We start from the raw sequence: 13,971 nt of genomic DNA, 5'->3' as shown, positions 1-13,971 counted from the left end.
TATTATTTTGCTGACAAATTTAACAGACAACGTGAACTTATATGACTAGTAAACCGAGTCTGAATGCCCTCATCCTATGCAAATACTGACAACTCTGACAAGAAGACAATTTTCAATGAAACCAACAAACTTAAACAAGCTTTCACTTACCAAAGTTTAATCCACATCACGTTAACCTTGAAAGTCACTCTGTTAATTTGGACTACATTTAGAATTTAAGAAAGCATTTACTTATAGCCAACTAAACAGAGATCTTAATTTTGGACAGACCATCCAGGGTTAAAATATCACACATATAATGTACACATAGACACATATACACAGAGACTGTACAGCTATTGTTTTAAAAACTACTGCCATGAATCAGGTACAATAATATAAAGCTCACCAGTTACAAATCAAAACTTTGTTTTGAGCCTTTTTACTAATACATATGGAGAAGACCCTCAAGATGCTAGACTTTTTGCAAGGGCACACTTATGGCCATTTATCCTTGCCCCTCCTTTTTTTTTTTCAGTCTTAAGAATGAGTGATATGCTAGATAGTAGTTCCTGGAGAGGGGGGAAGATAATCCTTTTCATGGTAAAGGAACAAGGTGGAATCTGAACTGCCTCTAGAACTGTATTTCCAGTCTTGCAAGGATTTTCTAAGGACGGTTGCTCTTGATTTCTCAGAAACTGGACTGTAACTTGAAGGACGTTCTAGGTTGATCTAAGTGTCCAACTGCACCAGAAAGGCAGAGAGAAACATCACACATTTTCTACCAGCTGGAGTTTCTGGGGCATAACCCATACAATTGAAAGTGTTTCTAATTAGTTAGAATGACCCTGAGTGATGAGTCTTCAGGGATGCTTATCTCATTCCCCATGGCAGTAAAGACAGTGTCCAACTGACAGTGAAGTGGAGAAGGGAGGAGTGCATACAAAGGGCTTGAACTGGCTGGAGGCCGGGGCTCCCAGTACCCGGATTGAGAATGAAGTTCCTTGCAAAAGGTTTTCAAGTTTTCCGATTTTACAGAAGTTCCAGGTTCTGGTCAAGTCCAGCCTGAAGTTAACCAAGACTTGGTGACAACAGAGGACATGATGAGCAAAACAAAGAAAGGAAATGAAGACATCAGACCTCACCCTCATGGCCACTCAAAGAGGGTTATCAAGAGAAGACTCACTCAACCGTTCCCATGCTGGGGCGCACTACTGTAGCATGACAGTTCACAGAATAAATCCCAGGTCTGCTACCCTAATAGCCAACTCAGTAGGTGACTAAAACACTCAATGTGTCAACCCCCAAGAGAGGGCACCATACTGGGGCTTTCCGGGGTGATCAGGCCCAGAAATGCCAAGTTTGGGCTCCCAGGGGTGGAGGCTATGACTGTTGACAGATTACTTTGCTTCCCTGTTGCAAAGCTCAAAAGGAGACGAAAATCGCCATTGCAACGCTAAGAAAGATGAAAGAGACAGGTCCATTACCTTGAAAATCCCCCCTGAACCTGGGGCAGCATCCTACCTGTCATTCCTACTGTGGGGTTCCTATAACAAGGGGTGATGGGGGTGTCCCCAAGCATTGCATCCATTGCATATCTTCCCTGGTATGCCTGAAAGTTACAGGTGCCTGGTGAACATCCTTCCTATTCTGCCTGGCAGTAATACGTGCCTGGTGAATGGTCCCCAAGACAAAGGGACAAGTTCAAGAGAGAACAGGATGGAGAAAATTAGTGAGGCATTTTCCGCCGCTCTGGGGGACATTCTACCCAATTGCGTGTTGGAGGCATTCTCCGAGAAGGGCTTCCCATACGCAACCAAAGGTTAGACTTTGGTACTTTCCTTGAACTGGAGTCCCAATTGGGACATTCACACAGTTCAGAGCATGGTCAGGTGCCATGGGAGGTATCCCAATCCAACCTTAGGAAAAGAAACCTTCCAGGGGAGTCTTGCAGATTGCCGACCATCCTAATGACTTAAGTGGCCGACCCGTGCCCACCTAAAATTTGTATATTAGAGATAGAGTCAGGAAGGAATGGAGTAATTCACTCTACATCGCCCTTAGGCTTAAGGTACTGATTCTCTTCAAGGTGAATGCCATGATTTGCCCCATAGAGTAGCCATGGGTAGCAAACGTGGATTCATACAGCTATCCAAGACAGTTCCTGATGGAGAAGTGAATTTAGATTCATCCTCGAAACAGAGAGAGGCACAAGGAAGAAAAGGGAACTTACCAGAAGTTGAGCTCAGAAACCGATGAAGCAAGTTCCCGGTAGGGGGGCCACAATATATGATGGTGGGTCAGCGAGATGATGAGTCGGAAGAAAGATTTCTTGGTCTCTCAAGGCCTGCCAGAGGTGCTCTTTTATTTAGAGAATGGTACAGGATAACATAGGGACAGGACCCATGGGCAGTAAAGAGTTGCTTCATGGGGACAGGACCTATGGGTAGTGAAGAGCTGCAGGCATGGGAACTGGATGCACGGGTAGTGAATAGCTGCTGCTGCTGCTGCATGGGGAAAGGAGCCATGGGCAGTCAGATGTCCTGCCGCTGCCCTGAGTTGAGGGTAGGGGCAAATTTTATAAGGCATGGGTACGTGACATTTGTACTGGAAAAAGAAAAGATGATGTAAAAAGCCATTAAATGACTTCAGTACAGATGGAGCCTGGTTATTGTGTGGTCGTATAACATTCGATACGAATTTGGCCATATAGATAGGCATGTAGGTGAGCATCGCCTGGGCTTCTCTCACTGGGGCACCTCTAATTCATACCAAAACAAAATTCACCGGGTCATATGCTTTGACATGTAGGCCAGGTAACCTTGGGCTTTTCGAGCTGGGGCAGCCTTAATCCACAGCAATCGTCATTGTCTTTCTCAGCTATCTCCCATAGATACGCTTATCAGTCCATTCTCCTTCATTCCAAGTTATGAATTTTGTGTTTCTTTAATCACCATGTGTTCTCTAGGCAGATGTGTGAGTGTTTTCATGATTGTTGGGCATTGCCTTTGAATTTCCATCGTTCACTTGAGGGAATCTTTGCTATCCTAGCCTAGGTCCAACTGAGCACTGAGAACACGAGGTCATCTTGGTTGGTTTGACATTCTGAGATCAGAAACTCCAAATTCTAGGTTGTCCAGGCAACCACCTTATGGACATAATGTTTCTGAGACAAATTAGAGAAATCTCATGAATTCCTGTCTCCAGGTAAGATATTTTTATGTCTCTTTTCTAAATTTGGGAAGGCTGGAACTTGACCCCGGATCCATGGTCCTTCTAGTAGATTACATCTAGATACGGCTTTACTTTATTTCTGTAGGGTTTGTAAGTTGTTTGATTTACACCCTAAGCTCTGGCATGTTTATTTTTCGTTAAATATAAGTGTAATGTTCTAATTTTCAGCCAACTTCCTCACATATGCTGTCAAAACACATAGTCAATAATCTTCTGCGGCCAGAGATGGGAGAGAATTTCACTGGTGCCAAACTGAGCATTCTAGCTTTGGATGTCAGTCTTCACTTTGGATTGGTGATTCCCAGAGGGAATGAAAAAATCCAAAAAGGCGTGCTGATTTGGGGCATAAAGGATTTGAGGCTGAAAGAGATTAGAGAAGATGAACTTCCAAGGACTGTGAATCTCCTCCAAATGCTTAATGATGCTACAGAAAGTAGACCATTGCAAATAGATTATGGGGAATACTATGAAGAGAATGTGTTCCGTGCTAAACCGATGAACCAAGGGAAAATGTTACCGTCTATGATGTTACGAGTAATTACATTCATGAATAATCACAGCAGGCCATCTTCTTCCCAAGTTCAGGAAAAATATTGGTCCACAAGTAAAATTCAGGGCCAGCCATGTGTTCAGGAGTGTAAGTGCCCACATTCCTATTGGGTGGCCTGGGATTCATGGATTCGCATCACTAGTGCTGATCAGATTAGTAACGTTGGGAAAGATAGATTTCATGAAATGGTGTGTACAGAGATCACAAAGAAGTCGAAATTGTGGGCATACGTTAGAGATAGGCAATAGGAAAGAAACATGAAAATATTGCAATCTATGACACATCTGGTACACTTCCCTAAATACAGACTGAAGGAAGTGATGTGACCTGCATAGGTAGAATTGGCGGACTGCATGAGATGACACGATCATTGCACATCAGAGGCTTGAGTGGGCAACTTCAACTTTGGATGGACTCCAGGACTTTCACTGGGGAAAGTCTACACATTCGGCCATATTCACAAAATGTAACAGATAAAACCCAGGATAAACTTAAAGTAAAGAAACCATGTCTAGAGAGAATGTAGTAGACATTTAAAAGTTCAAGGGTAAAGTTAGAAACCCACAAGAAATCCAGGAAATGGAAAACTATTCAAGCTGGAAAGGGAGAGTAGTCATGTGCATAGAATATGCTGGGACAACTTAGATGTTTGAGGGAGTTTATGACATCACAGTGAACATGTCACCCAAGATGGCCTCATGGTTATAGTCTGAGGATTGTCCTAGGCTACGATACTCAAGTTAGAGATACCCAGAAGAGAATTTAAAAACAGAAACCAGGCACTGAAACTTGAAGAGTGAGAATACACGCTGATTAAAGGGGTAAGAAAGAAGTCATTGTGAGGAAGCAATAATAGGGGACAAGCGCTGAGTGGAGAACATTGTAATCTACTCACCTGTATGGGGAGGCCATGCTGATGCAAGCTTGAAACTCGATTTGAAACCAGAGGCTGGACTTGGGGCTTATCAGACCTACATTGTCCTTCTGCCTTAATCATAATCCAAAATTAAGAATGATCTCCTGAGGACACGGTAGACAATGATTGATGCTTCCTTTCCTATGCCCCTAGCATTCATTGAAGAGAAGTCTCACTTTCCATAGCTCTGCCATTACAGAGGACCATTGGGTACATGCTAATGTGTCACAAGATATCTCTTTGAACCCTTGAAGGAATGGACCCCCGTCATGCTTTGTGTATGTCCCATTGTTTGACAGGGCTCCAGAATTGTGCTGAGAAGCACCCTATTCCAGACGGCTTCGTTGCTTTGTGAGGGCTGCCCTAACAGGCTAGTATGCTTGGTTTGTCTTCAATGAAATTCCCTCCCCGTATCTCTTGAAGTAGAATGATTATTAATATCGTGTATTGACAGCATATATAAGGAGGTTGGCTCAAAATTAGAACATTACAATTATGTTCATAGAAAAATAAACATGCCAGAGCTGAGGATGTAAATGGAACAAGTAAAACACTCTATAGAAATATAGTAAGCCAGTATCTAGACGTAATCTAGTGGAACACTCAAGGATCGGGAGTAAAGTTCGAAACTTCCCAAATCCAGAAATGAGACAGAAAAGTATCTTACCTGGAGCGGAGTTCATCAGATTTCTCTAATATGTCTCAGAAACATAATGTCCGTGAAGGCGGTTGCCAGCACAACCTCGAATCTGGAGTTTCTGATCTCAGAATGTCAAAGCAACCAAGACGACCACGTGTTCTCAGGGCTCAGTGTCACCTCCGCCAAGATAGCAGTTTCCTACAGGTGACTGATGGAAATTCCAGGACAACATGCAACAATCACGAAAAGACTCAGACCTCGGCATACAGAACATATGGTGATTACAGAAATACAAAAGTCATAGCTTGCAATGAAGGAGAACGGACTGATAAGCATATCGAAGAGAGATAGGTCAGAAAGACCGTAACGATTAGACTTTGGAAAAGAGAAAAAAATCCCTGAAAATGGAAGGCCAATAGAAATCACATCTGAATAATCCACAGTGAAAGACTTCAGTCATTAGACAGACTCTGACTGGACGTTTGAAAGTCCGAGAAAGTCACAACGCCAAAAACTGCAGTGAAGGTCAAACCTGGACTAACTGGGAAGGGTGAGTTATTGGACTGCTCCACGCGGGCTCTGAAAGCCTGCATCCATGAAACTAGACAGGACAGCAGACACACGATTCTGACAAATCCTCCGACATCACAGACGGCCAGAAAACGAAGCTGGCCTCATCTACACAGGGCCAGAGGTGGGTTCAAGTAGCATATTCAAGTCATGTCCCACTCAAATGCAGGCTGCCAATGAAACACGAAAGGGGCCGGCCAGTGGGGAAGTGGTGAACTCCGCGCATTCTGGTTCGGCAGCCCGGCTTCGGCCACATTTAATCCTGCGGGTGAGCATCCTCACGGATCGTCCAGCCATTCTGGGGCAGATGTGTGAGGTAGTGTAGAGGTAGATGGGAAGCGACATTAGTCAGCTCCACTCTTCCACAGCAAATACAGCAGCGTGGCCCGCAGATGTGAGCGCTGCCATAAAATTCTGCCAAAACAAAGCCAATCGAAAGTTGCAAAGAATTGAAAAATGGAACCTCAAAAAAGAAAGCATGCCAGTAAGAAGTAAAAGATGTCTAGCAATAACCTTGGCCAAACAGGAGAAAGCTATGGAAACCGAAATCCAGCAAAGTTTCTGGGGAAGAAACTCCGGATGACACAAGGAAATGGAAGGCTATTCCGTGTTCTTCGAATGGAAGAACTAACACACTTGAAGCGTCCATACCGCATAAAGCCATCTCTGGATTCCATGCAGTCCCAGTCAAAGTCGCAGCACTATTTCCCACAGAAATGGAAGAGAGAATCCTAGAGTTTCTATGCAGCAACAAAGGAACCTGAATAGCAAAAGGAATACTGAGGAAAACGGACAAAGCAGCAGGCATCACACTTTCTGATTTCCAGATATAGGACTAAGTGCTAGGTACGGAAACAGCACAGCCTGGAGCCTAAAAGAGGCACACAGACCCATGGAACAGAATCGACAGCCCAGAGGTCAACTGACACACATATGGACAGCCCATTTTCGACCAGGGAGCCAAGAGGAGACAGCAGAGAAAGGAGAGTCTCGACAAGAAATGGTGCTGGGAAGACAGCACAGCCACATGGAACACAGTGAGAGTAGACCGTGATGTTACACCAGGGACACACACCACCTCGAAATGGATTAAAGCCTTGAACAGAAGACTTGAAAACGTGCAGCTTCTAGGAGAAAACGCAGGCAGCTAGCTCTTTGCCATCTGGCTTAGCCACCTGTTTGGAAGAAGCATGTGTGACCGGGCAAGGGAAACAAAGGAAACAAAAAACAAGCGGGACTCCATCCAATGCAGAAGCTTCTGTCCAGCCAACGACACCATCGACTGACTGCGAAGACTGTGCAACAACTGACAGCAGATGTTTGCAAACCGCACATCGGAGAAGGGGTGAACAGCCATAAGATCCAATGAACACATACATCTTCACAGGAAAAGAAACAGCGAGCCCAATAAAACCAGGGCAAAAGATGGAAACAGACAGCTCTCCCAGGAAGATAGAAAGATGGCCAACAGGCTGTATGAAAACATGCTCATCAACATTAAGTCTCTGTTCAATGCAAATACGAACGTCACTGAGATAGCAGCTCACAGAGGTCAGAATGGCTATAAGGATGAAGACAGGAACCAACAATTTTCAGAGAGGAGGTGGAGAGAAGGCAAGCCTCCTGCACTGCTGGTGGGAGTGTAAACCGGTGCAGCCACTACGCACACTAGTGTGGAATTGCCTCAGAATTTTCAGAATCCATCTACAGTATGATCCAGGTATTCCTCTGTGGCGTATATATCCAAAGATCTTGGAAACACTAATGCACAGAGATCCGTGCATCGCTGTATTCCCCACAGCCTTACTCGTGATATGCAACACTTGGAAGCCTCCCTGATGCCCATCAAGCGACGAATGGAGAAGGAAGATGGGCTATAGCCACACAATGGCATAGCACTCAGCTGTAGGAACAGATGCAGTACAGCCATTTGTGACCACCTGAATGGCTCCTGAGGGTATCAGGGGAACTGAAACAAGCCCTGGGGTAAGGTCAAATACCACAGGATCTCACGTACAAGGAGAAGAGGAAAAATGGACCAAGAAACAGGTAGCACGTGACATAGGATTGGCAGTTCCCAGAGGGAAAGGGGTGCGGGGGACGGAGGGACAAAGAGTTGATTAGGCACATGTGTGGTGAGGGCCTGTAATTAGGCTTACACTGGTGAAGATGATGTAGCCTACACAGAAGTCTAAATCTATGAGGATGTAGATTTGAAAGCTATAGGATGTTAGAATGCAGGGTTACGGAAATCAATTCACATAAAATCAAAACTCCGAAAACGGGTGCAGATTTACGGCCTAAAGCTTTGGAGGCTGAAAGAGATTAGAGAAGATGAACATCCAAGGATTAGCAATCGCCTCCAAATGCTTAATGATGATACGGAAAGGTAGAACTTTGCAAAGAGATGAAGAGGAATACTACCAAGAGAACATGGTCCGAGCCAAATCATGAATCAACGGAAAATGCTACCGTCCCTGATGTTACTACTGCTTCCCTTCATGAATGATCGAAGCAGGCCAACATCTTCCCCAATTCAGGCCAAAGGTTGGTCCAAAAGCCCAATTTGGGGCCGGGCTGTGGTGTAGCAGGTAAGTGCCCACATCCGCTTGGGCGGCCCGGGCTTCACCGGCTAGCATCATGTGTGCGGATCAGATTACTAGCATAGAAAATACAGATTTCAAGGTCTGGTGGTCACAGAGATCATAAAGAAGTAGAAATGGTGAGGAGACCTTATGAGTACACACCAGAAAAGGATCCATGAGAATATTACAATCTATGAACGCATAAGGAACACTTCCCCAAATGATGAAGTAAGGAAAACATGTGACCTGCCAAGGTGGAATTATCAGACTGCTAAGAGATCACACGATCAGTGTCCATCAGGGGAATGCCTGGGCAACTTCAACATGAGAGGGCCTCCCGGACGTTCTCTGGGGAAAGTCCACCCATTCGGCCATATCCACAAAAGATAAGAGAGAAAACCGGGGATGATCTTCATGGAAAGAAACCGGTGTCTAGAGGGAACGTAGTAGACCCTTCAAGTCCTTGGAGAAAGTTAGAAACCGACAAGAAATCCAGAGCAAGGAAAACTATCCTACCTGGAAAGGGGGACTAGTCAGATTGGGATGAGACGGCTCTGAAACACTGTGTGCATTGAGGTTGTCAGGACAACTTAGAATCTGAGGGTGTTTATGACATCACGGTGAACATGTCACCCAAGATGGCCGCATGTTTACAGTCCGAGGATTGGCCTAGTCTAGGACACTCAAGTGAGAGATACCCAGAAACATCTTTTCCAAACAAAAACTTGAAAGGATCAAACAGACTCTGATTCAAGGGAGAAGAAAGGAATCATTGGGAACAAGCGATAATAGATGGACAAGCACTGAGAGGAGAACATTGTCACCTACTCAAGTAGATGGTGAGGTCGTGCAGATTCAATCTTGGAACTTGATTTGAAACAAGAGGCCAGACTTGGGGCTTATCAGACCTACGTTGTCCTTCTGCCTTACTCATAATCCAAAGTACAGAATGATCTCTTGGGGACGTTGAAGAGAAGAATCGAGGACTCCTTTCGTAGGCCCCTAACATCCTTTGAAGAGAACTCTACCTTTGCATAGCTCTGGCCTCACGGGGGCCCACTGGCTACATGCTAAGGTTTCCCAAGAGATCTCTTTGAAGCCTTGAAGGCATGGACGCCTGTCATGCTTGGGGTATGTAGCTTGGTTTGGAAGGGCTCTAGAAGTGTGCTGAAAAGCACCCTTTTCCAGAGGGCTTCATTCCTGTGTGAAGGCTGCCCTCCCAGGCTACAGTGCTCAGTTGGGCTCCAATGAAATTAACTCCCCCATCTCTTGCCGTAGAAGGAGTACTGATTCTGTGTTTTGACACCATATGGAAGGAGGTTGACTGAAAACTAGAACATTACCATGATATTTAAAGAAAAATACACATGCCAGAGCTGAGGATGTCAATAAAACAGTAACAGACTCTGTAGAAATAAAGTAAGCCAGTATCTAGATGTAATCTAGGGGAGCGTTCAAGGTTCAGGGCTGACCGTCGAAACTTCCCAAATCGAGGGAAAGAGACGGAAGGATTTCTCACCTGGAGAGAGGAATTCATCAGACTCATCAAATTTGTCTCGGAACCATTGTGTCCGTGAAGGTGGTTGCCAGGACAACATCTAACCTGGAGTTTCTCATCTCACAATGTCAAATGAAGCGAGATGGACACGTGTCCTCAGTTCTCAGTTGGACGTAAGCTAGGATAGCAAAGATTCCTTCAACTGACAGATCGAAATTCAAAGACAACATCCAACAATCACCAAAGCAGCCACACGTCGGCCTGCAGAACATATGGTGATTAAAAAAATACAGAATTCCTAACCTAGAATGAAGGAGAACCCACTGATAAGCATATCGAAGGGAGAGAGATCAGAAAGACCACTACGATTAGACTAAGGAAAGAAAACAAGCTCCCAGAAAATGGAAGGCAAACAGAAATCACACCTGAATACTCCACAGTGAATGAAGTCAGTGTTTACAAAGAGTCTGCTTGAACGTTTGAAAGTCCGAGAAAGTCACAACCCCAAAATTTGCAGTGAATGTCAAACCTGGGCTAACTGGGAAGGGTGAGTTCTCAGACTGCTCCAAGCTGGCTCTGAAACCCTGTGTCCATGATGCTTGCTGGGACAGCAGAGACCCAATTCTGACAAATCCCAGTGGACCGGAAAAACCACCTGGCCTCGTCTACACTGGACCAGATTTGGGCTCAAGTAGCATATTCAAGTCCCATTCCACTCAACTGCAGGTTGCCAATGGAACACGAAAGTGGCCGGCCAGTGTTGCATAGGTGACGTCTGCGTGTTCTGTGTCGGCAGCGTGTGGTTGGCCGCGTGGAATTCTGGGGGTGAGCCTCCTCACCGCTCGTGCAGCCTTTCTGGGGCAGGCGTCCGAGGTAGTGTAGAGGCAGATGGGAAGCGACGTTAGTCTTCCTCAGCAAATACGGCAGCATTGCCAGCAGATATGAGCACAGCAGTAAACATCTGCCTAAACAAAACCAATTAAAAGTTGCAAATGATAGAAAAACTGAACCTCAAAAAAAAAAAGCATGCTAGAAAGAAAAACAAGTAATCTAGGGATAACCTGCACAAAACAGGTGAAAGATATGTAAACCGAGAAATAGCAAACCTTTGGGAAAGAAATTCCAGAGGACACAAGGAAACGGAAGGGAATTCAGTGCTCTTGGAATGGAAGAAAACGAAGAAAGCATGAGGTATCATCACAATGATTCCTTTCTCATGCCTTGGATCAGCGTCTCTTTGGTCTCTTCAAGTTTCTGTGCCCGGTTTCTGTTTGGAAAAGCTGTTTCTGGGTATCTCTCACTTGATTCTCCTAGCCTAGGCCAATCCTTGGACTGTAAACATGTGGCCATCTTGGGTGACATGTTCACCGTGATGTCATAAACACCCTCAGAATTCTAAGTTGTACTGACAACCTCCATGCACTCAGTGTTTCCGAGCCATCTCATACCAGTCTGACTACTCCTGTTTTCCAAGTAGGATAGTTTTCCCAGTTCTGGATTTCTTGTCGGTTTCTAACGTTCTACTTGAACTTTGAAAGGTCTACAACATTCCCTCTAGACACGGGTTTCTTTCCATGAAGATTATCCCCGGTTTTCTCTCTTATCTTTTGTGGATGTGGCCAAACGGGTGGACCTTCCCCAGAGAAATTCCTGGAGCTCCTCCCAAGTTGAATTTGCCCAGGCAATTCTCTGATGCGCAATGAGTGTGTCATCTCCAAGGAGTCTGACAATTCCACCTGGGCTGGTCACATGTTTTCCTTCCTTCATCATTTGGGAAATTGTACCTTATGCATTCATAGGTTGTAATATTCTCAGTGTCCATTTTCTGGTGTGTATTGAAAATGCCTCCTCAGAATTTCTACTTCTTTATGATCTCTGTGCCCACCATACTGTGAAATCTGTTTTTCCTAATGCTAGCAATCTGATCTGCAACCCTGATGATAGCAGGTGAAGCCCGAGCCGCCCAATCAGAACTTGGGCACTTACCTGCTACACCACAGGGCCGACCCTGAATTGGGCTTTTGGACAAAACTTTGGCCTGATCTTGGGAAGATGTTGGCCTGCTTCGATCATTCGTGAAGGCAGTTAGTAACATCATGGACGGTAGCATTTTCCGCTGGTTCATGAGTTTAGCATGGAACACGTTCTCTTGGTAGTGTTCCTCTTCGTCTCCTTGCAATGGTCTACCTTTCTGTAGTGTCCTTAAGCATTTTGCGGTGATTAACAATCCTTCGAAGTTCATCTTCTCTAATTTCTTACATACTCCAAAGCTTTAAGCCGTGAACCTTAACGTCTTTTGGGAGTTTTGATTTTACGTGAATTGTTTGCCATAACCCAGCATTATAACATCCTATACCTTTCAGATCTACATCCTCATAGATTTAGACTTCTGTGTACGTTACATCATCTTCACCACCGTAAGCCTAATTACAGGCCCTCACCACACACTTGTGTCAAATCAACTATTTCTCCCTCTGGGCCCCGCCACCTTTCCCTCTGGGAACCAGAAATCCCATGTCACGTGCTACCTGTTTCTTGGTCCTTTTTTTCCTCTTCTCCTTGTAAGTGAGACCCTATGGTATTTGACCTACCCTCTGGGGCTTGTTTCCATTCCCCTAAAACCCTCAGGAGCCATTCTGTTGGTCACAAATGGCTGGAAGGCATCTGTTCCTGCAGCTGAGTGCTATGCCGTTGTGTGGCTATAGCCCATCTTTCTTGTCCCTTGATGGGCACCAGGGAGGCTTCCCTCTCTTCAATATCGGGAGTAAGGTTGTGGTGAGCACAGCGGTGCATGGATCTCTGTGCATTAGCGTTTCCAAGTTCTTTGGATATATATGCCACAGAGGAATACCTGGATCATGTGGTAGATGGATTCTGAAAATTCTGAGGCAATTCCACACCACTGCGCGTAGTGGCTACACCGGTTTACACTCCCACCAGCAGTGCAGGAGGCTTGCCTTCTCTCCACCTCCTCTCTGAATCTTGTTGGTTCCTGTCTTCATCCTTATAGCCATTTTGACCACTGTGAGCTATCTCAGTGCCGTTTGTATTTGCATTGAGCAGAGACTTAATGATGATGAGCATGTTTTCATACAGCCTGTTGGCCATCTTTCTATCTTCCTGGGAGAAATGTCTGTTTCCATCTTTTGCCCAGGATTTATTTGGCTCGTTGTTTTTTCTCCTGTGGAGACATATGACTTCATTGGATCTTTTGGCTAATCACCCCTTCTCTGATGTGTGGTTTGCAAACCTGCTGTCACAGTTGTTGTGACGTCTTTGCACTGAGTCCATGGTGTCGTTGACTGGGCAGAAGCTTCTGCGTTGGATGGAGTCCCGCTTGTTTCTTGTTTCCTTTGTTGCCCTTGCCCAGTCACACATGCTTCTTCCAAATAGGCGGCCAAGCCAGATGGCAAAGAGCAAGCTGCCTGCGTTTTCTCCTCGAAGTGTCACGGTTTCAAGTCTTCCATTCAAGGCTTTAATTCATTTCGAGGTGGTGTGTGTGCCTGGTGTAACATCACGGTCTACTCTCATTGTGTTACATCTGGCCGTGCAGTCTTTCCAGCACCATTTCCTGTCTAGAGTCTCTTTTCTCCGCTTTCTCCTCTTGGCTCCCTGGTCGAAAATGAGATGTCCATAGATGTGTGAGTTGATTTCTGGGCTCTCGATTCTGTTCCATGCATCTGTGTGCCTCCTTTGCAGGCCAGGCTGTGCTGTTTTGGTACCTAGCTCTTCGTCCTATATGTGGCAGTAAGAAAGTGTGATAATTGCTGCTGTGTTCGTTTTCCCCAGGATTCCTTTTGCTATTCAGTGTCCTTAGTTGCTGGATAGAAACTTTAGGATTCTCTCTTCTATTTCTGTGGGAAAGATTGCTGCAACTTTGACTGGGACTACATGGAATCCAGACATTGCTTTGTTGACAAAAGTAATCTGTAACCAATCTGTAAATGAAAATTTGGGGGAGTTTATTCTGAGCTTCAATCTGAGGATTATAACCCAGGG

The sequence above is a fragment of the Equus asinus genome, chromosome 28 (genome assembly GCF_041296235.1).
Source record: "Equus asinus isolate D_3611 breed Donkey chromosome 28, EquAss-T2T_v2, whole genome shotgun sequence".
Taxonomy (NCBI): Eukaryota; Metazoa; Chordata; class Mammalia; order Perissodactyla; family Equidae; genus Equus; species Equus asinus.
This window is presented reverse-complemented; position numbering follows the sequence as displayed.